This window comes from Chaetodon auriga, chromosome 5, assembly GCF_051107435.1.
Source record: "Chaetodon auriga isolate fChaAug3 chromosome 5, fChaAug3.hap1, whole genome shotgun sequence".
Classification (NCBI taxonomy): domain Eukaryota; kingdom Metazoa; phylum Chordata; class Actinopteri; order Chaetodontiformes; family Chaetodontidae; genus Chaetodon; species Chaetodon auriga.
The window spans coordinates 1212261-1237330 of record NC_135078.1 but is presented as its reverse complement, the minus strand read 5'-3'; the positions used below and the strand labels follow the sequence as shown (position 1 = coordinate 1237330).

The 25070-nt window shown below is 40.1% G+C and overlaps 1 pseudogene; it reads right to left on the bottom strand.

Annotated features, from left to right (window-relative positions):
* LOC143320593 (uncharacterized) overlaps nucleotides 1-24310 on the bottom strand; it is a 73170-nt pseudogene extending 48860 nt beyond the window's left edge.
* Between the last annotated feature and the right edge of the window lie 760 nt (nucleotides 24311-25070).

The window sequence follows — 25070 nt, the reverse complement described above, 5'->3', positions numbered from 1 at the left end:
ACTAAGAGAGCGAGATTGACTTTAAACAAGAGTGAAAGCAGCACACAGCACTGTCAATTCCTTATCTTGTCTCAACAGAAATGGTCTTTCAAAACTATATAGAGACAATCAAGTGAGAAGAATTTTCATTCTCTGTATCATCATTCCAGCTACAAACTGCTCAAAAGATTCAACCTGACCCAGTTAACAGGTCTCCGAGTTGCTGTTTTGTTTAAATGGGATGTTCTTCAATGGACTCCCTCTGCCAGACTCACCTGCCATCCTGGAAGTGCTCACACAAGGACTTTTCTCTGTAGGCAGTTCTGGTTGCCATAGGTACATCATGGAAGCCTTAGTCTCAGCGTGTCTTGTCGATGCATAAAACAGAACTTTCACTAAGCACAGTAAAGTCTGCTGTCCCCTGTGCCAATTCCTTTTAGTACCTAGTCTCATTTAGTTCTGGACTTCGTCTCTGTCTGCCTGCCTTCAGTAAATTTGCCCACTTTCTGTCTCTGCCTAAACTGTCATTAGCTAAGACAAAAACCAATGCTAAAGGACAAACTGGACAAACAAAAAAAGGGAAAACAAAAAGGACAAACAGCTGAAAGGACAAACCAAAAATTAAAAGCAACCTTCCACTGCCCTTTGTCCACCAATCCAGCCAGCTGGGCCTCCCTGGATTGAATATGCCCATAACACCCTGCCAGTTTCAGCCTCAGGTATCTCCATCTTCTGGTCTCTGGTGTCTTTGGTGTATGTTGGTTTTATGTCTGTTTACTCATATTCCCCCCCCCCCTGCCCTCAGTCTCTCTCTTCACATGCTCAGCATTGGTAATCAACACACTTGCCTATTGCTATTTTTACCTTACCTGCTGATCTGTTGCCAGCCTGCGGGCCGAAGGAGTATTCATTGTTGTTCATTGTTCTTGCTGTCTATTAACATAAATGCTGCATTAATCTTTATACTCATACTGTACATAGTTAGAAAGCTAAGATTCTTGTGAGTCAATTGATGCAAACCATTTTAAGATACAACCACAAGAGGACTTTATTATTATTATAAATAGCAACAACAGACAAACAACCAGTTTTAAAAATGACACAACATTGAGCCAACTCATTGATTACATCTCTCAGTGATTCACAGATCGATAACATTCTCACAAAAACAGTCTGGTAACATTAGCAAAGGTCCAAACGATCCAGTGCAGTACAACTATTTCATCCAAAACATGATAATAATCCAAAGAAAGGGTGCCCCAATATCTCAGTTGGTAGGGTGTGCACCCCATGTATTGAGGCTGTCAGTCCTCTGCAGTGGCCGCAGGTTTGACTCCCACCTGCGGCTCATTTGCTGCGTGTCGTCCCCTCCCTCTCTGCCCCCTTTCCTATCACACCTTCAGCTGTCTCTATCACAAAAGTTAAAAAGCCCCCCCAAAAAATGAAAAATGAAAACCATGTTTTCCTGGTTACAATTTCTGGAAACATATACAGACGGCACTATCTTGTCTCCAGTTGCTCTGCGGAGTCTCAGGTTTTAAATGATACCTCACTTGACACATCATGATCTGCCATATGAAGCCAAGCAACCAGAGTGGCCAAAAACCATCTGAGTTGTGCAGAAGGGCCTCGACCTCTTCCTCTGTATGAAAAAAAAAAATATATATATATATCGCCCTCTTCTGTATGAAATATACTGTATATATTAAATCAACACCAGTTTTATTTTTCTCACAAGTCATTTTAAGAGAGGCATCAGAAAATCGTAGAACATTGATACATTTTAAATTTTCCTCAATTTATCTGTGGACTGAAAGTGGAGTGAAATACAATCAAAATCCTTGGGGCGAGTTACAACTAATATGATCTTAGTTATTTCTGTCTATTAGACTGACAGGAGTGACTGACTTAATTGTTCTGACTTATTTTCTAAAGAAATTTTCATTTTTTTATTTTTATACCCAGCTTTGTCATTTTTTTTCCTTTCCCCAAATGTAGATGTCAGAGCTGTGAAATCTTCGAGTTGATCCAGGTGCGAGTGTCAGAGCAGAGTGGAAACACCAAACTTTGACACCAAATTTCCAAAATGAAAAATGACCATACTCATCCTCTCAGCTGATTAATTACTCTACAGCACTTCCTGGGGGGTGCTTCTCTGTTATTGCAAGTGATGCATTACGGGAAATTCCAGATTAATGAACATATAAATATTTGGATCATTTTTGGAGTGAGCTGGCAGTTGGAATAAACATTATCCTTATGGTAAAACCTTTTAGTGGGGGACTACTGATGAGATCTCACTGCTGGGTTTGAGAATGCAAACTTTAATGGATGGCAGGCAGGACTCACTCTATATATATCATTTATTAAACTGCATGGCTATGAGGGGAAACATGTTCGGTCAGCTATAGAGGTTGATAGTGAAACCTTTTTTTCATGTGGGAAGAGAGGACACTTACCAATGGAACTGTTAAGCTTTGCTTTGTTTTACTGTGCATTGCTGCTGTCAGCTTAGGTGTGTCCCCTTTAATTTGACCTCAATTAGGCCAATACATGTTAATATTTTGTCTTGAACAAGTGAAAATTTTGGCCTGATTGTGATACTAAAGGAACAGTATGCGACTATATACAGCTCTGGAATAAATTAAGAGACCACTGCAAAATTATCAGTTCTCCGAGTTTACTCTTTATAGGTATGTATTTGAGTAAAATTAGCATTTTTGTTCTGTTCTATAAACTACTGACAACATTTCTCCCAAATTCCAAATAAAAATATTGTCATTTAGAGCATTTACACTCTAAAAAGTAATTCAGTGGCTTTGTATATATCACAGTAAGAGACAATTATACTACCTTAAAAAAATCTCTGAAACACATTCAGTTGATTGTTTGAGTTGGATATACCAAATTAAATGCCTAAAAATTTAACAGGTAATTTTATCTTAGCTTTACATTTATTATTTAAGTTTATTTCATTGAAATAAATTAGCATTAGCAGTAAGTAGCAAGCTAGCAAGCCTTATTATTGTTATCAAGTTATTAATAATTACTTTGTCTTCTTGCATACATGACTTACAGGGTGTAATTTCTGAATGCTGTTGCAGCCTGCTGGTGTAAGTTAGCTAGTTAGCTTAACTTCTTCTGCACAATCGACATGACTGTATGTAGTCTATTTATTCAGACCACCAAACTGTTTTGGGTAACGCTCAGTTTATACGACAATGTAAAATCATGTGCAAAATGTTATGCTAATTATTTTAGAACATGATGCGCAACAACCTTTCTCTCCCAAACGGATTTGGGTGGGGGAGGGGTAGAGCTGTGTCGGTGTTCAGCCTGGTTAGCATGCAGACTGGGGCTTAATGAGGGTCTGTGTCGGTGTTCAGCCCGGTGTTCTTTGTTATCTTTTTTATGTACCCTGCTTTTATCAGAAGTCCTGTTAATTCTAGTCGTGCTTAAAATTAAGTACAAGTAAATGATGTGGCTGTGTTGTATTTACTTCTGTACTGTCCAGTGTGAATTCAGCGCTCACACTCTCATTTGTACAGATGACAGAGACAAATCAAATTCATGTTTAATACAAAACAAATTGAAAAGCAGCTGGCAAAAAGTTTAATGTTAATAGCTGTTATTTTGCGTGGACTCAGGCTACATTCACACGAAGCCAAAACGCTTATAGTTTCAAAAATGTTCTTTAAAAAGCCGGAGCTGTTTCAGTAAATGTGTCCGTCCATACGAATTCACTTGATACGCCTGAAAATGATGTAAAACACATGCCAGGCCTGTTGATGGCGCTATGACGCTGTAACAGACACAAGCAAAAACTGGCAGCAGGACTTTAAGCATGCGCAGAAATCTATATGATGTAAACATAGAACATGGCGGAGGCAAGTAATAAACTAATAAACTAATGGCGATAATAGAGTGGCTAGCTTCAGCAGGACACACCAACACTGTACGGCACCAATGTTGTTGTCATTTTCTGATGTTGGCGCACTGATCAAGAGGTGGAGCTATGACGCAAGCGTATCAGAAAAAGAAGCGGACAGGGCGTAACAATGGTGCCACAGAAACGGCGTTTTCAGATCTTTGCACTCTGGGGCCTAGGTTCAGAAATGATCGTTTTCACACCCCAAAACGCCGGCTTAGTGTGGATGATACACGGGTTTGATGAACTATTTGTGCATTTAGGCCTGGGCTCGTGTTCCTGTGGATGGGGCTTAAGTTATCATTTCTGAGACTGTAACTGTTTTGTTGTGTTGTTGTGTGGAAGTCAATGCACTGCATATAGTTCTGCAAATAAAAAAATATTATTTTACCTATTTTGAATATAGAAAATAGATATATAGTGGTTGTTGCTGCGGACAATGTATGGGAAACAATGTTATACAACATTCAGCCAAAACCTTTAACCTGGTACCTGGTTTTAATGTTGTGATGTATATCCAGTCTAGATATTAAGTTAAACAACTTGCCACAGTATGGTAATACAAATGTCTGTAACTAACTACCTTTTCTTATGAAAATAATGATTTATTACTATTATTCTAATGAGGAGTTATATATTTTATTTTTGAGTGTCCTACTTGCTAAAGGTCTTACCATATTTTGGGGTGAATACTTGATGATGGCTAGAACATGTAATGTTGCACATTCACCTAACAATTTTTTCAAAATGAAAGTCTCTGCTGTCTCATCGTCTTTAAATGTGTATGTGTACCACTCCTAGTCCATTGATGGTGATAGTGATGGTGAAGAGTGCTGCATCCATTTGAGGACAGTGTAAACATCTACCAAGTGCAGAAGGTGAAAGCATTTAAGGTCACTCTGACTGGTTGATTGTGGTCTGATTTGATGCCACATTCAGTGATGGGAATTTGATTTGCATGCGGTCTCAAGTTAAGATAGTGACTGTCTAGTATCATGTTGAATTTCAGTGAACATAATTTTTTGATGATATGATCATTCTGCAACTTTCTGTTTTCCAAATGAATGATACCTCAATCAATATAATTATGACATCAGTCATTTTCAGAAAGTCCCATTGTTGGACTGTTTGGAGCACAGTTTTGTAAAGCATGTTAAATATTTTTTATAGAATTTGGATAAAGACAACAAAGAGAGAAATGTCACACATTTATTATTGTGTTCCAGGACCATTAAATGTGCAAACATTGAAACAAGGATACCAATGTATTGCATAGTTTGGTTTATACAAGTTCAGGAAAGCAACAAGTAAGCAAATGAGTTGCACCTTTTGATTTTGACCATGTTTGACTGCATTGGTCAGGGAGTATTAATTGGAAACACAAACTGTAAAGCTAAATGTCTAGGATATAGTGGTATTAATTGTTACCAACTATTTCCGCCATTGGGTCATTGATACGATATTATGCATTTACAGTACCTCTGTCGGGCTGCAGATAGCAACTGTTTTGGTAGTTGATTAATCTATCAATTGATGAAACAATTAATCAGCTAATCAGATTATATGCACATCGCAAAATTAATCAATGGCACTAACTCAGTCTTTAAATTTAGCTTCAGGCTGTTTTAGGGACGTTTTGGTGTGTCATTTGGTTTGTTTGTTTGGTGAGATTTAGGTATGGTTAAGCAGGGTTGCACATATCATTTCGTCTCTCAGTTGAAGGTCTATATATCCACTGCAATTGTAGCTGGCTAACCAGAACTGACTGCGGTCCTGAAAGTGTGGTCCAGACCAGCAGCTACTACTACTTGTTTGTATTGTTATGTCTTTGTGTCTGCCGCCGCCATTTTGAAATGTTTTTTTTTTTTTTTTAACCGTCAGTTCCTGGTTGCTCTTACATATGCCCTACTGTCATAGATAATAAGGAGGTGAGATGGTTCACTCCTTAGTTACTTCCATCATCACCTCTGGAAAAACTATGTTTAGTTCAGACAAACTAGCACAGATATGTGCATAGGTTAGTTAGTTGTAACCAACTAATAATTGATTAAATTTTTAGGCAGCTAATTTTGTCACTGATTATTGTCAACTACGTTTATTAGTTGTTGCACCCCTGGCCATGGATATTCAGTACCTTGTCTTCATTTAAACTGTCCTTGCTCCTTCAAGACATGGGGTGGCTTGCGTACACATTAATATAGATCTCACAGTTTGCACGAAACTGAAGAATGTGAAGTTGTGGAATATTTCATATGTCAAATTTGTGACTCATCCCATCCTAATACAAAAGACTATTTCCAACATATTAATTTTCACTTGAAAAAACATGAAACAGTAGAATGTGCTTTTGAGGGGTGTGATTTCAAGACAAACATATATGGGACTTACACAACACACAGAAGTCGAAAACACAAATGCTATTCATGTAAAGATTTCAAGGCTAATGTGATAGCAAAACATCTAGTTGTTACTGAAAATGAAAATAACTTTTCTTTGTTGGAATTAGATGCTCATGTGGATATAGATAATGCCCAGAGTTGGGTTAGGTTTGAATTTGGGTCGGTTGGATGCATTAGCTTCCTCCTGTTCTTCTGCATGACACACCAAGTTTTTTCTATGGCTTGTTTTTATTCTTATCTACTTGTCTCCCCAAATACCAGCATTCTATAAGGCTGATGTTTTGTTTATCTAATGTCAATTCCTTTGAAGTTGGTAGAATATAGCAAAATTAAACTTGAACACGTGGAATAATGTTAGGTGTATAAAGACTTTCTGTTTTGCAGACTGGAATCCCCATTCAGCAAACAGGAGAGGTCATCATCTGATGTCTCATTGATCATCTGGGAGAAGATGCAAGTGCCTTGATAAAGGATTTGGGGGTAAGTACATTAAATACAGTAGCAACAAAATGTATGAATCCCTTGCAATTACATGGTTTTCGAGATTAATTAGTTTTGAAATTGAATCTTTATCAAATAAAAAGTATAGACAAGTTAGTAACACAAATAATCATAATCTTTTGTGTCTTTATTGAACACATCCATTAAATATTCACAATACTGGTGGAAAAAGTAAGTTACACTGTGGAAATTGACTGACCTACACCTTAAATGTTTCAGTGTTTTACTTTTCAGTATGGACATGAACAATGCAATGCTTTGTGTGGTAAAGTAGATTGTGTTTGTTCATTATGGAACTTAGATGAAGATTTGGACATATGTTAAAGCAATCCTGAGGTTTTGTTTAATAAGTGAGCAATGAGGGATCACTTTTGTGTCCCATAAAGACTTAAAATGAGTTGTAACCAGTTATCTTTGTGTCTGCAGGATGCTGCTTATACACCTGTCAGTGTACAAGAGGAGCTGGGAGATGAAGTGATGAAGATTTACGTGCTGTGCAACCAAGATGGGTTAGTTGATGAACCTGCTGATGTAGGGATTGTAACTGAGGGTGTCACTGTCCTCGGAAGCCTCTTAGCAGAGCTTGCTGTTATCTACTGGGACTAACCTATGCCTTGGATCTGAGCTACCCCAAGAAACTCAGATGTAGTTTTGAAGTATTTCAAAAAGTACTGATGGGGCTTGATCCAGGAAATCTGTCGACTAAAGTTCAGAGACTGAAAAATTACCTGTGTACCTAGATTACTGTACTCTGACTACTGTTCAGCAATATGCCCTGATATCATCTGACTTTTTCATTTCCAAGGTAAGCCAAGAAAAAGATTTCATTCTAGACTGTTGTTATATTACTTGCAGTTCAACCGCTCCTTACCCGCTCTGGTCAAAATAAAAATGGTACATTATGGACCAGAATGGAAATTTAGAAGGAGGACATACTGGTTATTGCATGTCAGAGAAGTCTGGATCTCAACATAGCATGTTTCCTTAATCTCTGATGATATATTAAGGTCATTTTATGATTTAGTACAGTAGAAATTACATATTGGTCCTATAACTTTTAAGCGTTTTAAGTGCTTTTTACTGTTAATTGTACATTTACTCTTTATTCTGCCTGTTGGTCTCACATTGTCATTGGCAAGAAAAAAACTTCTGGCTTTTCTTGATAGTTTGTGGTGACTATGTTTGATTGAAGTTCCCATTGTTCTTGATGCATTTATGCAGTTAGTTTTTGTCGCATTGGCATTGTAAACCAGGTTAAATTTTGGTTTAATAAATGCTTTCTTAAAATGTTACTATGTGTACATTTTTTATTAGCAATTGATTCCATTAAAGCATTCCTGGAGTAAAAGGTAAAATACAATTTTAAAATTAAGTACAACCTAATTATTTTGATAATTAATCATCACAACATTTAGTAAAATTAGCACATATGTGTGGTTAAATAGCAGTCTAATTTTCAGTTACATCTACTTTGCATTTGTAATTTTATGTACTTATTTTTTTTTTTGTGGTTTTCGACTTCTGAGGCATAATTGCATTGACTCAGGATTTTTATTATATCTACTCAATTGTTTCACGCCATGGTACTAAATGTAGTTAGTGAGATATACTTAATATTTTTACTTAGATTTACCAAGATCATAAAGTATATTTAAATGATTTCGCAACTTTTAATTTACTCAGTATCTGTAAGTGTAAAAATGTTTCACCAAAGAAATTGAGTAGAGCACAGTAAAAGTTTTTAGAGTGTATGTGCAGAAAATGACAAATGGTCAAAAAAGCAAAAAAGATGCACTGTTTTCAGACCTCAAATAATGCAAAGAAAACAAGTTCATATTCATTTTTAAACAACACAATACTAATAATTTAACATAGGAAGAGTTCAGAAATCAATATTTGGTGGAATAACCCTGATTTTCAATCACAGCTTTCATGCGTCTTGGCATGCGCTCCACCAGTCTTTCGCATTGCTGTTGGGTGACTTTATGCTACGTGGTTTTTAGGTCAAGTGTTTCCTCATGGGGGCCCCCCACACTGGGAGCTGCTCCTGGTCTAAGGATGGGGGCGCTGCTGAGGGGACGGCTCTGGGCTGGATGGCTGGAGGCCTCTGCACCTTGGTGTGGGGCCTCCTGTCTGCCTGGGTCGGGGTGGTCTCGGGCATGCTCCCCGGTAATGAGCCGGGGGCCCTCTCAGTGTGGATGGACCCCAAAGGTGGCTTATTCCTTATCTTATCCGTATGGGTGTGTGCGCGGGTGTGTGTATGCGTGCGTGCGTGTCTGTGCATGTGTGTCTCTATATGTATCTGTATGTATTTATGGGGGCTGGAGGGCTGGGTTTTCTTCTTTGTTGTTTTTTGTCTCTGTGAGGCACTTTGTGTTGCTTTTTAAGTATGAAAAGTGCCATATAAATAAATAAAGTTAGAAGTTTACTCAAATATTCAAGCAGCTTAGCTATGTTTGATGGCTTGTGACCATCCATCTTCCTTTTGATCACATTCCAGAGGTTTTCAATGGGGTTCAGGTCTGGAGATTGGGCTGGCCATGACAGGGTCTTAATCTGGTGATCCTTCATCCACACCTTGATTGACCTAGCTGTGTGGCATGGAGCATTGTCCTGCTGCTGGTTTTGTAAGCACCACCAAATTTCACAGTGGGTGCAAGATGCTGTGGCTTGTAAGCCTCTCCAGGTCTCCCTCTAACCATTGGACTACCAGGTGTTGGGCAAAGCTGAAATTTGGACTCATCAGAGAATATGACCTTACTCCAGTCCTCTATGATCCAATCCTTATCGTCTTTTGCAAACCTCCTGGTTCTTCTTTTCTTTCCATTGATGAAGGGCTTTTTTCTAGCTTTACATGACTTGAGCCCTGCTTTGCTGTGCACTTCACCCCAGCTGCCATTTGCCATTCTTTTCGTAGGTCACTTAATGTCATCCTATGGTTGCTGAGTGACATTCCAATGAGTTGATGGTCATCCCGGTCAGTGGAGAGTTGTTTTCACCCTCTGTCAGTCTGTAGCTTTGTTGTCCCTAATGTCTGCAGCTTGACCTTGTTCTTATGAACCACCATCTCAGAAATTTTAAGGATGGAAGCAACTTGACACTCACTGTATCCCTCTGCAAGTAAAGCCAGAATTGAACACTTCTTTTCCTCACTCAAAACTTTTCTTTTCAAGTCTTTTGGCATGGTCAATAGTTATTTTTTTTGATTCCAATTACTTTTGTGGTACTACAAGCACTGTTTTGCTTACCAGTTTGTCATTTTGCAAGAGGATAGTGATGACCACAGCAGTGGTTTTTATACTTTTCTTTGTTAAATAAGATTTGGTTCAGGTGATTACTTAATGAGTACCTCATTAAGTAGAATGAGGTGTGCTTGTATTGGAATTCAACAGACACTGGAATCGAATGGCTATCATACATGGAGGGATGCTGATTTCAGAAAAAATTGCAGCGGTCTCTTAATTTTTCCAGAGCAGTATACCAAATTTCTGAATCCAGATTATCACACAGATACCGTGTGTTTTCAATTAATGACTCTGGTCTTTGGGATGTAGTTGAGATTAAAACAATTGCAAAATTTGCAAAAGCTGAGAGTGAAGAGGGTCTTCATTAGCGGGCCCATACCGACCCACTCCCGCGGTGCTGAGCGGTTCGTCAGACTGCTCAGCATGAACACCTGGCTCCCGCGCAACTGCACATCACACAACCTGGCTTTTATTGACAATTTCAACCTTTTCTGGAATCGCCTTTCCTTTTATCACCACTACGGACTTCATTTGAGTACAATGGGCAGCTTGGTTTTAGCAGGTAACATTCACCACGCTGTTCAATCATACCCACCTGATTGACTGCCTGTACGTCACACACACACACACACACGCACACACACACACACACACACACACACACACACACACACACACACCACACCCCACCCACAGAAGTACCGCACAGCACCACCCACACCATCCCAACCATCATCTCCTACAGATCGCACAAACCCAGGACTGTTTTCAGACCACGCACACACACTGTCATCACACCTATTCACTACAATGAGTGCACGCTCAGCATGAACATTAACGTGGTGGTGCTGACTGTGCGCTCTCTTTGAAACAAAACTTTTCTAATGAATGATGTGATTTTAGATTATAAGTTAGACTGAGACTTTAACTGAGACATGGCTTGGCAGTGACGCACCTGTTGTTCTCACCGAGCCCCCCCCCCCAAATTTGAATTGTCTTTTAACAGTTTCAGATCATTTGAGCATCACACCTTTGTTTTTAGCAGCCCTCCTATTATCTGTATTACTATATATAGACCACCCCATCACTCTAGCTCTTTTATCAGTGAATTCTCTGAACTTTTATCAATCATTCACACCTCTTATAACAGGATTTAATAACTGGTGATTTTAATCTACATGCCGATGACACCTCAGATCCAATATCCAGAGAATTTTTAAACCTTTTACATTGTCTAGATTTTGAGCAGCACGTCACGCAGCCAACTCACAACAGAGGACACACCCTGGACCTCCTCATAACCCATGGCCTGTCCATAAATGTGTCCTCTGTTGTTGACCTGGCTGTGTCTGACCACTACTGTGTGTTTTTTAACATCACCAGTTTTAATCAGCGGGGGCCCCGGTGAGAACAGTAAGGAGGCGCTACCTAACTTCTGAAGTGGCTGCAAATTTTATCGAGATTTTACAGAGCACTCCTGCTGTCATTTTACCTGCACCCTGTGATTTTATCGTTGACAATTTTACCAGCAAACTGAAGTCCACTCTCGATTCAGTAGCTCCACTTTTAACCAAATAACAAAAAGAAAACCTACACCCCCGTAGAGAAACAAAGATAAAATACATGAACTAAAAAGACTTTGCAGGTGTACTGAGAGGAGATGGAGGAAATCAAAATTAACAGTCCACCTTGAGACTTTACGGCAACAACTCAAAACCTAGTTGAGTTTTTATACTGTCCAGGAACATTACAGCTAAGTATAATTTTCTTTTGTGTCTGTTTAACCTCTTTATTTTGTTTGATTTTAGCAGTATATCATTTAAATATAGATTCCTTTGATGTGGATTTGAATACTTTTGGGTGCAATTACAGATGCCATGAAAATAATGTATTAATAAAAGGTCTGCTCCCGATTACCCAACCTTTCTACCACCATCTTTCAGAATTCTTGCACATATTATGCTGTGCATAGTCTCACATACCTTTAATGCTCAGTCTACCCATTCATTATGAACTCCCATGCCTGCTACATGGCAATCCTGCTGCTGTAACAGTTGCACTTCACATGACATTCAGCTACAGCGATCAGAAAAGCTTAAACAGGATTTAAGTTCCCTTCCCCTCTTGAAATATGATAGGGCGTTCATTCTTGTTGTCCTTCCCATTCACTCAGCTCTCATTTTTCAGATCATATAGACTTCTTTAACCTCATTCAATCTGTTCAAGGGGCCACACATTCTAAAGGTTACACCTGGTACTCTCATCTGGTTTCTCTCTAGAGTGTCTTGAGTGTCTTTGGCGGAAATGTTTGTAACTGATAAAGCTGTTGTTTTTGAAGTTCCACTATAGCTCTCTCTTCTTAGTCCCCACCATACAACATGCTCTTGCATTCTCTACACTGGTTCTGCATTTAAATTCTGTGATGCTTTTAATTGATTACCCTTTAATTCTACTTTTTCTCCTCTCAATCCCGATGCACTGTTAAATTCATTTCATGATCAGGGCCTATCTGTCCTTGACCAAATTGCACCATTTAAAACTAGGAAACTAAACTCAAATAACTTCCACTGGATGAATCATCACTCTTGAGCCCTTCAGTCACTCTGAACCACAATGTAAGTTCAAAATGTCTGAAATAGCACATAACTCCCTTAAAATCCAAGTGTTTATATATCAGAATGCAGTTCAGGATGTGAAATAAGATTGCTTTGAAGAACAGAAATCTAGAAATAACCCCAATCCTAGTTTTCTGTAAGATAATTGATCCTGTCATTAGGGATCCCTCCACATCATTTCCTCTACCTGACATTGAGATGTCTGAACAATTTCTTGCTCATTTTGTAAAGAAGGTGAGGAATATCAGGTCCCAAATCCAGCCTGACCCTTGCATTCTTTCCATTACTGATGTCAATTCTGCCATATACCCTGTTTCAACCATTACAATTTCAGTGTTAGAGAGGACAGTCTCCCATATGAACTAATCTTTGTGCATCTTAGATACCATCCCCACAAAGCTGCTCATTTTATTATGCAGCTCTCTGCCTATTGAACTGAGACACAGTCTCTAGCTTCTTTTAAATGTCTAAAAAACTTTCTTTCTGTTTTATTGTGTTTATTTTCTCTGCACTCATGTCCTTGTCCCTTTCTCATTCTGCCATATGTGTGTGTGTGTGTGTGTACGCGTGCACGCTTTGCTTAGACTATTTATGACAGAAGTTTTGTCAAGCTGCATAGAGCAGAGCAAACCAGGCAGGAAGTCAAACAAAGGAGCATAGCCAACTTACCAATGGTGAAGCACATGCATCAGACAAAAGCTAACTTTGAGAAATCAGAGAGGCAAAACAAAAACATATATAAAGAATATAATAAAATATTGACGACTTTCTCCAAGAGATCAAGGATAGATATCCTTGACCTGCCTTATGATTTGTCGCATGAGAAACATAAATTTGTCTGGAAGACAGTGGCTAGAAGCATCCATGTCTTCATGGAAATGCTCCTGCCTGGGACCTGTGATCGTTACTCAACACTTTGTCAAGCCCTGTAGTAGGAGCACTCGCTGTATATCAACCATACCTCGACCACCCACAGGTGGAGCACCAAAATGAAAGGACGACAATCTTTGATGGTCCTTTCCTTTTGGTACTATTCTGCAAAAGAAGCTTGAACCCCAGAGTGATTATTACAGGCACCTGAGAGCTGTGTACTTCCTTGGACAAAACCCCCCAGGTATGGAGGAGCAACAGGCTTTTAAATCCCTGTTCCTGCATTTGACTGGCTCACGAGACTTACTGGACTTACTAAGCTAATATGCTACTGACAGGGTTCACCCCAAACTGCACTACCTCAGAATCATAATAATGTCACCAACATGTGCAATCAACTACATTATTCTATTATTATTATTATTATTATTACTATTATTATTATTAGTAGTAGTAGTATTACCATATATCACTTTTTTTTACTGTATATTATTATTGCTATATACTATATAATTCTAAATATTATTGTTATTGTTTGCTTTGTTATTATGGGTATTAGTATGGCAGTAGTATTAGTTGTAGTATTCTATTATTACTTGATGTACAATGTTGCACAGTATCTGTGTGGACAGCTGCTACTTATTCTTGCATATTACACATTGTTCACATATTTACATTAACACATTTTTATATTGTTTACTATTTATTATTGATTTATTTTGTTGCATATTTCTTACATTCATACACTCTCTAAGCCCTCTTATTTCCATTCTATTTTTCTGACTGTCTCTATTGCAACTGACTTAATTTCCCCCTCTGGGATCAATAAAGTATTCTTATTCTTTGATTGTGATATCTTCCATGATAGTGTGTGATACAAAGTCATCATGCACTGCAGACGCAGTTGCACCCTACATAAAAATGATGATGACGATGACAGAATTCTGGGGATCCAAGCTTTGAAAAACTCCGACCTAGCTATGGATGGAAACAAAATGTCCGGGTAGGACCCCAGGGGCACCAGCCAGACTGGTCATCCACTTCTCAAAAGTTTGGAAGTAGACACATTCAATACCTGGAAGTAGACATGCAGTAGGCAAGAACCCCAAATTGCTCATAATGTGTCATCAGTGTGTGAATATGTGAATAATGCTTATAATGAGCAGGTGGGCAACAGCCGCTAGTGAGTCAATGTGTGTGAATGGGTGAATGCTGACCATTGTTGTAAAAGCACTTTGAGTGGTTGTTAAGACTAGAAAAGGGCTATATAAATACAGTCCATTTACCGCATCTGTCAACACTAGGATTTGAAAATATAGGAAATTTTCTGGCACCCTGCCCTGCTTGTTAAGGTTATGAAACCAACATGGGTTTAGTAGGACCCAAGAGGCAAATAATCAACAGGAGAACCAAGGAGCCCATAAAACAAAACTCAACTACATTGTGGTGAGCAGGTAGGAACAAAATGTACTACTAAGGAAAGAAACCAAAACTAGGAAGTTAGACTATGGTTAAACAACAAATCAAAACAAAAACATCCACATGCAGGTGACTAGGAATACAATACAAGTTTAACTAGAAAGCTACGGTCACAGGAAAAATGGCTGGAAAGTCTCGGCAAGTTGCTCTGATAATCTGGCAGCGTGCCGGATAATCTGGCAGCTGCCACGCTGCTAAAAACATGCAGAGAATCAGTGGAGATTAGCCTCAGGTGCGACAACCAGCTGGAGGCAACAGGTTTTAGCTTGCAGACATCAAAAGTTGAATGAATCTTCATGGTAAATGGAAGCTTTAACCGAACAGCAGAGGGGGAAATAATACAATCAATGGCCCAATGTACCAGAGAGCCAACTTATGTGACATAACCCGGAGAGGGCTATTCTTGAAGGAGAGAAAACAAAAGAAAAATATGCAGGTTGAAAAAGAAAATAGCGCATGGTTAGAAAAGATGCACGCTAAAACGTTATTTAATACTCGCATACAGTACTTATCTGCTTTACCAAAGTCAAATTTAGTCAGCATCATAAATACACATCTTGTGTAGTTGGATTTGAATTTGTGCATTTTTTTTACTCAGCTGAGGAATGCAACTGGTATTATATAGTTATACAGTTTCAATCAACTGAAAAACATTGCCCACCTGGTCTGGCGTGAATTCATTCTTTTGGCTGTTTGGATGTACACCAGGTTTTTGTGGTCCGTCCAAACCACAAAAGGCTGTTCGGCCCCCTCCAGCCAGTGGCGCCACTCCTCGAGCACCATCTTGATCGCCAGCAGCTCCCAGTTCCCCACATTGTAGTCCCTCTCCGCGGGGCATAACTTACCACGCGGCTAAAGTCTTTGATGAAACGCTGGTAGAAATTGGCAAATCCTAGAAACCACTGAAGCTGCTTGTGGTTGGTAGGAGTGGGCCACTCGGCCACTGCCTTCACCTTCAGTGGATCGGCCCTGATCTGCCTTCTCTCAATGATGTAACCAAGGAAGGGAACTGATGACTGGTGGAATGTGCACTTCTCCGCCTTGACAAACAGTCTGTTCTCTAAAAGTCTTTGAAGAACCAGGCACATGTGTTCGACATGTTCATCCTGTTTGCAAGAGTAAATCAAAGTGTCATCCAAGTAAACAAACACAAACCGGTTGAGACAGTCCCTCAATATGTCATTAACCAGGACCAGAAAAACAGCAGGGGTGTTGGTGAGCCCGAAAGGCATCACCTGATACTCAAGGTGCCCTAACAGCGTATTGAAAGCTGTCTTCCATTCATCCCCTTTTGTAATACGCACTAGGTGGTAGGCATTTCTCAGGTCTAGTTTATAAAAGACCGTTGCCCCCTGGAGGGGCTCTAATGTGGCCGAAAGAAGTGGTAGGGGGTACTTATTCTTAATGGTTTTGTTATTAAACCTCCAGAAATCGATACACGGGCAAAGCGATTTATCCTTCTTCTTCAGGAAGAAAAAACCCACCCCGAGTGGAGAGGAGGAGGGCCAGATGATGCCTGCAGCCAGAGACTCACCTATGTACTTTTCCATAGCCTCCCACTCAGGTTTCGACAGGCTGTACATGCGACTGGAGGGTAACGGGGCTCCCGGCGGGAGGTCTATGGAGCAGTTATACAGCCTGTGGGGAGGCAAAGATAGGGCCATATCCTTACCAAAAACTTTGGCTAGGTCGTGATAGACCTTAGGCACGGAAGATAGGTCTTGGGGGGGTGGCCGCCTCCGGAGTCTCAGCTTCAGATGTGGGAGGAATGGCCGAGAGCAGACAGGTGGCGAGCCAAAAAGCGCTCCAGCTAAGAATTTTCCCGGCAGACCAATCGATGTGGGGGTTATGGACTTTGAGCCAGGGATGACCGAACACGACGCGAGCTGACAGAGAAGACAGGATTTTAAATCGGAGTGTCTCATGATGATTACCAGAAACGACTAATTGCAGGGGTGCAGTATGGTGGGTGATGGTGGGGAGAAGTTTACCGTCTAGTGCATTTACATTTATTCCTTTTGCTAACGGAATAAGCGAGAATGAGGAGCGCTCTGCTGGGTGCCTGGAGCTCTCCACTGCAGAGGCTCGCCTCTGCCCTCTCTGTGGCGCTCATGCAGCCGGTTGTCCAGGCGGATGGCAAGGTTCACTAGAGCCTCAAAATCAATGGGAATATCCCGAGACGCTAACTCATCCTTAACCCTTTCACTGAGCTCCTTGGTAAATGCCGCCTTTAAAGCCTCCTTGTTCCAACCTGCATCTTTCAGCAACGTCCTGAAATGCATGGAGCACTCCGCCACAGACCAAGGTCCTTGACGGAGATCCAGCAGTCGGGCCGAGGCATTGCCACCATGATCTGGGTGGTCAAAGACTGAGCTAAACTGCCTGACGAAGGAATCAAAACTCAGACCCTCAAACCCCGGCCGACAACTCAGTGCCTCCGCAATTTTAGCCTGACTGGTGACAAAAGCTTGGGGATGCTGGGAATAGATGAGCCGACATTGTACACACTTATCTAAATCCCCTGAAAAGGGTTCGGGATTGGAGATGGGAATATCTTGAGCGGGGTTAAGGTCCGCCGGGGCTGCTGAGGCAGGAGTTGGCACCGGAGCTTGTGCTCAAGAGGCTGAGGGCGCAGCGGCAAGCCCAGCCACTTGCGTGGTTAGCTGATTTACCTGCAGGGCCAGCTGCTGCATGGTCTCTAGGAGGGAGCGCAGTGCATGGTTGTGGTGGCTTAGCCACTCATCCTGCTTGCGTAAAGCAGTTTGCACCGCGGGATGCCCATCTCCAAGTCGAGTATCCCCTGGGTCCATATTTGCCAGATTGTGCTGTTGAGGTTATGAAAGCAACGTGGGCTTAGTAGGACCCAAGAGGCAGATAATCAACGGGAGAACCAAGGGAGCTGTTTAACACAAACGGTTTACTTAATAACAACGAAATAATTAAACCACAAATTTACAAAAACCCGACTAATAACACACAATATGAGTAAACACAAAATCAGCCCAAGAAAACAAAACTACACCGTGGCGAGCAGGTAGGAACAAAACGTACTACTAAGGAAAGAAACTAAAACTAGGAAGTTACACTACGGTTAAACAGCAAATCAAGAACAAAAACAAAAACATCCGCAAGCAGGTGACTAGGAATACAATAGAAGTTTAACTAGGAAGCTATGGTCACAGGAAAAATGGCTGGAAAGTCTCGGCAAGTTGCTCTGACAATCTGGCAGCGTGCCTACTCCGCCACGCTGCCAGTGAAAAGTTGAATGAATCTTCATGGTAACCGGGAGCTTTAACCGAACAGCAGAGGGGGAAATAATACAGTCTATGGGGAATGGCCCAATGTACCGGAGAGCTGACTTACGTGACTTAAACCGGAGAGGGGTATTCTTAAAGGAGAGCCAAACCTGTTGCCCCCCTAGTACTTGGGCACCAGGATGCGCCGTCTGTCTGCCACCCTCTTGTTGGCGTCAGTTGTGCGCAGTGTCTGCTTGCCACACTGCCAGGCCACAACTCCACTGCAGACACGGAGAAAAGGTTAACAAAAACACAAACAACCATACAGAAAGACAAAACCAAATCATAATCACCCAGAGTCTAACGCTACTATCCTACTGCATTTAGCTCTGTCCACATACCCGTCACATTTAGACAAGGGTACACACAGTGAATTCTAAAATCACCATTTGGAGACACTTGCTTTAAAATATCAGAGCAACAAGGAACTAGTTCAGTTGTGCTTATGCTTGGCAGATTTGTTGCTACACTAAAAATACATCAAATAGGCAGTTATGCCTGCCATCAACATTACAGCTAAGCTTTGCCATGTGCAGATGTTGCAGAAAGCAAAAAATTTAAAAAAAAATTGTGAGATGTCCAAGATGATATTGGATGTAATCCGGGATGTCACAGACTTGTTGAATAACGGCAGGTGATAGGGTTGGAAAGGTATCATAAAGTGCAACCAGTTCAGTAATAAGTCCTGATAGCAGCATTGAATGTTCTTTTTAAGATTTGGAAAATGATCGCCAAATTCTGAGTTTGTGAAAAATATGACATTATACTTAGGTGGGATGCAGCAGTGTTGTTCTTATTTGCTATTTAGGCTCTGCTCCTTATATGTGATGAAATGTGCCAACAGTCATGGCCCGAGGCTATGGCTGCCCTAGAGACAAAGGGAGATGGGCTGCCACCATCATGTTTAACCACCCCTGACACATCATCGCCCTTATTGTGCCTCTCAATCTGAACACACACACACACACACACACACACACACACACACACACACACACACACACAGCAGCAGCAGCAGTCCAGGGCAGTAGAGCTGGAGCACCATCTGTCAGCCTGGTGTCAAGTGGCCCTTGTCTCCAGTGATTATAAGAGCTCCTGCTGCCTAAGGTGGACCAGCTCACCCATCTAGAGGCACTAGGCCAGGCCAGGCCATATGGTCTGTGGGGCACAAGAGGGCACCCAGGGGAACTGGCTCCCCTCCCCACCACTGGCCAGGACAGACAGCAGCAACAGCTTATGCTTGTGACTGTGACTGTCTACTGAAATGTCCCAGTCAGGTCTGAAATGACAGTGAAGGACTTGACAGGCATCATTCAGAGTTTCTGAGCGATGCAGAGGAAAACTGGGTGTTAGGAGTGCAAAGTGAGAGGTCACCCAGGTCAAGGCCAGTGTATTATTGCCTTTGTATTCTAAACATACAACAGAACTATGGAAATGTAGGGTCATAGGATCATTCAGGCTCTTCAGGACACAAATTAAAAAGGCAGCACTGCTTAAATGGACACCAAATACGTACAAAATATGGGTATGGATATTTGAAGTTGAAAAAATGCAAACAAACAACAACAAAAACAATATTATGCTTTACTCACAAGAAGCATAAGGTTGGGACTACATCTCTTTGTTAAACCAAGTTTAACCAACCAAGTGTTTGTCTGCCATTTACTGCAAATCATTTAACACCATACAGTAAATGAGTGGCAGCTACAGTTGACAGCATGAAATTGTTATTCAATAGTGTACCTGCTGCAATTTATAACAACAGTTTATTACTGTAAAGGAATTACAGTATTGTGCTGTACAATTTTTAGCTTTACAGCACAATACTTCTCAGCTGGCTTATGGCACGATACTGTCATTTTAGTTTTCCTACTCTAATCTCCATCACCAGTTTATTACTGTAAAATGTATTATAGACCTGTAGAATGTAGAATGAAAATGCTGAAAACTGTGAGCATGACTTAAGTAGATGGGTAACAACAATGTCTTTTATTAAAGTCAATGCAGTATCCAACACAATCAGTAACTGACAAATTTAGAATGATTTCATTTTTGCAGAATACATAAAACATGATCCATAAAAATACCATTCTTCATACTGAACACATTCTCTTTCTGTATGTCCTAGTCCATGTTCCCTGAATTCACTTTATTTTTTGCTTGAACTGTGATAAGAGATGCCTATGTCTCATTACATTTATTACATTGAGCAATGCACTTCAAATAATAAAATTATTATAACGTACATGAGAACAGTTAATTGTGTCAAGCAGGTTCTCTAAAATTTGTATACACCTTACATATCATACTTATTGCACGTTGCCTTCAGTATCCATCTTTCATGAGTTCTGATCATGTGCAATAGAAAGCAAGTGAAAGAACAAAACTAGAACTGCATAAAAGAGACAGCTAGAGTGAGTTATACTGAACTTAACAGAACATAATACTGAGACTTGTTACCTTGAAATAATAAGACCACCTGGTTGCAGTGTGGGCTATTCCTCTGTGAAAGTGAGGTCCAGTGTGGAGACGTGTTGTGGCCTAAAGCCCCAGTCAGAGTCCATGGTGTTTTTTGTTTTTTTTTTTTTTCTTCTATGTAAGGATAGCTACATGTATATCAATTGTATTTGTGTACTTTGAGGTTGTACTGAGGGTGGAAACAATCTAATCTATCTAATGTAATCTAATCCAATCTAATCTAATCTCCAATATCTTCCAAATTATAATTTTAACAACAGGAAAGGAGGAGGGATTGGAGGCATTTTTTCTACAGTTTGTGTGTAATGACATTGGCCTGGGTGAATTTAGGAATATCTTGCTCTTAAGCTCAAAGCAGAATCATCATAGCACATAATTACATTGTATTTGCTACCAAGATATTCATTGCTGTTTATTCAATTTAATTCAATTCAAATCAATTTTATTTATATAGTGAAAATCACAACAGAAGTTGTCTCAGGAGACTTTCCACATAGAGCTGGTATAGACCATACTCTTTATCTATCCACAGAAACCCAACAATTCCCTCATGAGCAAGCATCCAGCAACAGTCGGAAGGAAAAAATTCCTTTCCTCAGGCAGAACCAGGCTCTGGATGGGCAGCCATCTACCTCAACCGGTCGAGTTAGAGAGAGAGAGTGACAGAGGCAGAAATACAATCACAATAACATTGACAGCTCTAATAATAGACTCTTAAGTATATGTAACTATATAGCATAGTATATACATATATGATATATTTATAGTGATATATATAGTGATAGTGATAGTATATTTACATAATACAGCACCATGGATGTAATGATGGAAGTATGACTAACAGTAATGGTAAATCGGCTGTATTTGTGTAGCACTTTTCTAGTCTGATGACTACTCAAAGTGCTTTTCCAACACAAGTCTGCATTCACCCATTCGCACACACATTCATACGGAGGCTAAGCCACCTGCTCATTACAAGCGTTACCCCTTAGATGACATAGCATTTCGGAGTTCAGTATCTTGCCTTAGGATACTTCGGCGTGTGGGCTGCCAAGGCCAGGGATTGAATCACCTACCTTTTGAAAGGTGGATGACTGCTCTACCTCCTGAAAGGGGAGGTTAGACATAGGTCTATAGATGGCTAAAACCCCTGGATCAAGAGTAGGCTTTTTAAGGGGTGGTTTTATTATAGATACTTTAAAAGACTGTGGTACGTAGCCTGTTGATAAAGACAGATTGATCATATCTAATAAAGGAGAGCCAATTAAGGGTAAAACTTCTTTAAGCAGGTTAGATGGGATGGAGTCCAAAATACAGGCTGACAATTTTTCTGATGAAATTATTGAAATTAGTTGGTAATGGTCAACAACATACCAATGCTCTAAAAATACAACAGGTTTAATTGTTAGGGCTGTGGTCTCGAGGTGATTTTTCCCTGTTGATATGTTTTTTTTCTTTCCTCTTCTCAGCACGCTGGAGCGAGAGAGAGGCGGGGCCGAGTTACTCTAGAAGCGAGCTTCATGAGACACACCTGCACCTCATCACCTAATCGGCTCGGCTTCTTAAGCCACCTCATGCTCTGCCCCGGTGCTGGACTATTCCCGTAGCTCCAGGTCGCATGCAGCTCGCACACAGTATTCCTCATGTTTCTCTCGTCTCGCTCCTCCTGCCTCCTTTGAATCTCTTGTCTCTAGTTATTCTCATTCTGGCTTTTTTCACAGTTGCTTTTTGTTCAGCATTAATATTTATTTATATTAATAATTTCGGTTGAATTTTGCATTAATAATTTTTGGTTTTTGACGTCTCTGCTATTGGGTCCTGGGCTTGCTTTACCTCAACCGTAACATTAATAACTATTTCTATGGTTTCTTCACAGGTTCCCATGGATAGTGGCTGAATCTGGATTGTGGATTACAGCTGCGTCTCCTGCATTGGCCCTGCCTGACATCCACTGCAACTGCTACTACTGTTATTACATCCACTGTCATTGTTACTGTGATTGCATTTCTTTCTGTCTCTCTGTCTCTCTCTGTCTCTCTCTCTGACTGCATATTTGTCCGTCTCTCTCTGTCTGTCTCACTCTCTCTCTCTTGCTCTCCCTCTCTCACTCAACCGGTCGAGGCAGATGGCCGCCCACCCAGATCCTGGTTCTGCCTGAGGTTTCTGCCTGTTAAAAGGAAGTTTTTCCTCGCCACTGTCGCCAAGTGCTTGCTCATGAGGGAATTGTTGGGTCTCTGTAGATAAAAGCGCTCAGCCTGTACCAGCTCTATATGGAAAGTGTCCTGAGACAACTTTTGTTGTGATTTGGCGCTATACAAATAAAATTGAATTGAATTGTGTTTGAAATTAAATCAGTACCTATTGAGGGCAGGAGAAAATTAATTTTGCCTCTAATAGTAAGAATTTTAGCATTAAAGAAGCTCATGAATTCATTACAACTGAGGGCTAAAGGAATACATGGTTCAACAGAATGATGGCTCTCTCAGACTGGCTACAGTGCTGAAGAGAAACCTGGGAGTGTTTTCTTATTTTCTTCTATTAGTGAAGAGTAATAGGCTGCTCTAGCACTGGGGAGGGTTTTCCAATTTGTTTTTTTAAGACTGTCTTGCCAGGTGAAACAAAATTCTTCTGAATTGGTGGAACGTCATTTCCTTGCTACTTTTCGTGACATTTGCTTTAACTTGTAGGTTTGGCGGGCACACCATGGAGCTAACCTGTTTTCTTAATTTCTTTTTTAGAGAACCAACAGAGTCAAGTGTCATATGCAATGAATCTGCAGCACTATCAACCAGGTAGTCAATTTTGGAGGGACTAAAGTTAGCATATGAGTCCTCTGTTGTATTGAGACATGGCATTGAATTAATACTGATGGGATCATATCCTTAAATTTAGCTATCAGACAGGCATCTTGTATAAGAATCTTTGCCCAATAGCAAGTAGTCTGTTAATAAGAATTCAAAAGTTATTAGATGATGGTCTGATAAAGAGGATTCTGTGAGGAGACTATTAAGTCTTCAATTTCAATGCCATATGTCAGAACAAGGTCGAGAGTGTGGTTTAAACAGTGAGTAGGTTCATGTACATTCTAGCGGAAGCCAACTGAGTCTAATGAGACAAACAGTCCTAAGGCTGTCATTATCGACATCAACATGTACATTAAAATTGCCTACAATAATTACTTTATCTGTTTTAAGGACTAAAACTGATATAAACTCAGATATCAATTTGGAATCAGGACCAGGGGAGCAGTACACTATAACAAGTAAAACTGGCTGCACTGTTTTCCATTTTTGATGTGAAGGACTAAGAACAAGGCTTATATAATTTTATAATTGAGTATAGGTTAAGGGTTGACTAAAAGGCTTGAGTCAAAAATGGCTGCAACTCCACCTCCTTGGCCACTGCTTCGAGGAATGTGAGTATTAATATGGCTCAGAGGAGTAGCTTCATTTCAGCTAACATACTCTTCATGCCACAGCCAGGTTTTAGTCAGACAAAATAAATCAATATTGTGGTCTGATAGTCAGTCCACATTTAATTCTCCTAAATTGTACTATTGCAATGGTTGTTTTAATTTTTAGGTTTTTATGTATAACTCCTCTTCTGTTTCCTTTGGTTTAATTAGTTTATGTGGGCGGGGGGCAGACACAGTCCCTATGGAATTCTGATAGCACTTGATATCATTAGATATGATAGATTACCCTGAGTATTGAGGCCTGAATATCCATATCAACCAAAAACAAAAAAACAAAAAAACAAAAAAAATGACAGCAAAGCTATCAAGCTTGTGAATTTGCCGGACAGCTTTGAACTTACCCAACATGTAAATGAAGCCACTCACTGGTATGGAAACATTCTGGACTTGAATAAAGTCCTGGAATAAAGTTTCCAGTATCAGAATTACTGGTAACGCTTTATATTACGGTCCTTGTAATAAGCATTAATAAGACCTTTGTAAGTTCTTATAAGATGCTTATTAACATTATTATTTGTTTATAAGGCTGTATGAGTGTCTAATAACGTCATTGTAATAGTTAATACAAGACTAAAAGGAAGTTATAAGAACTTAGTTTGCAAGTTATATGGTCTTATAAGGTGCTTAACAACCTTAGTATGTGTTAATAAGACTCTACAAGCTTTAATAAGATCTTATGAGATGCTTATTAAGTTAAGCTTATTAAGTTATTAAGTGTTTATAAGATTGTATAACCTTTAATAAAGCCTTTATGAGGTGTTTATTTAGCGTTTTTAAGACTGTAAAAGCCTTGTAAGAGACAATC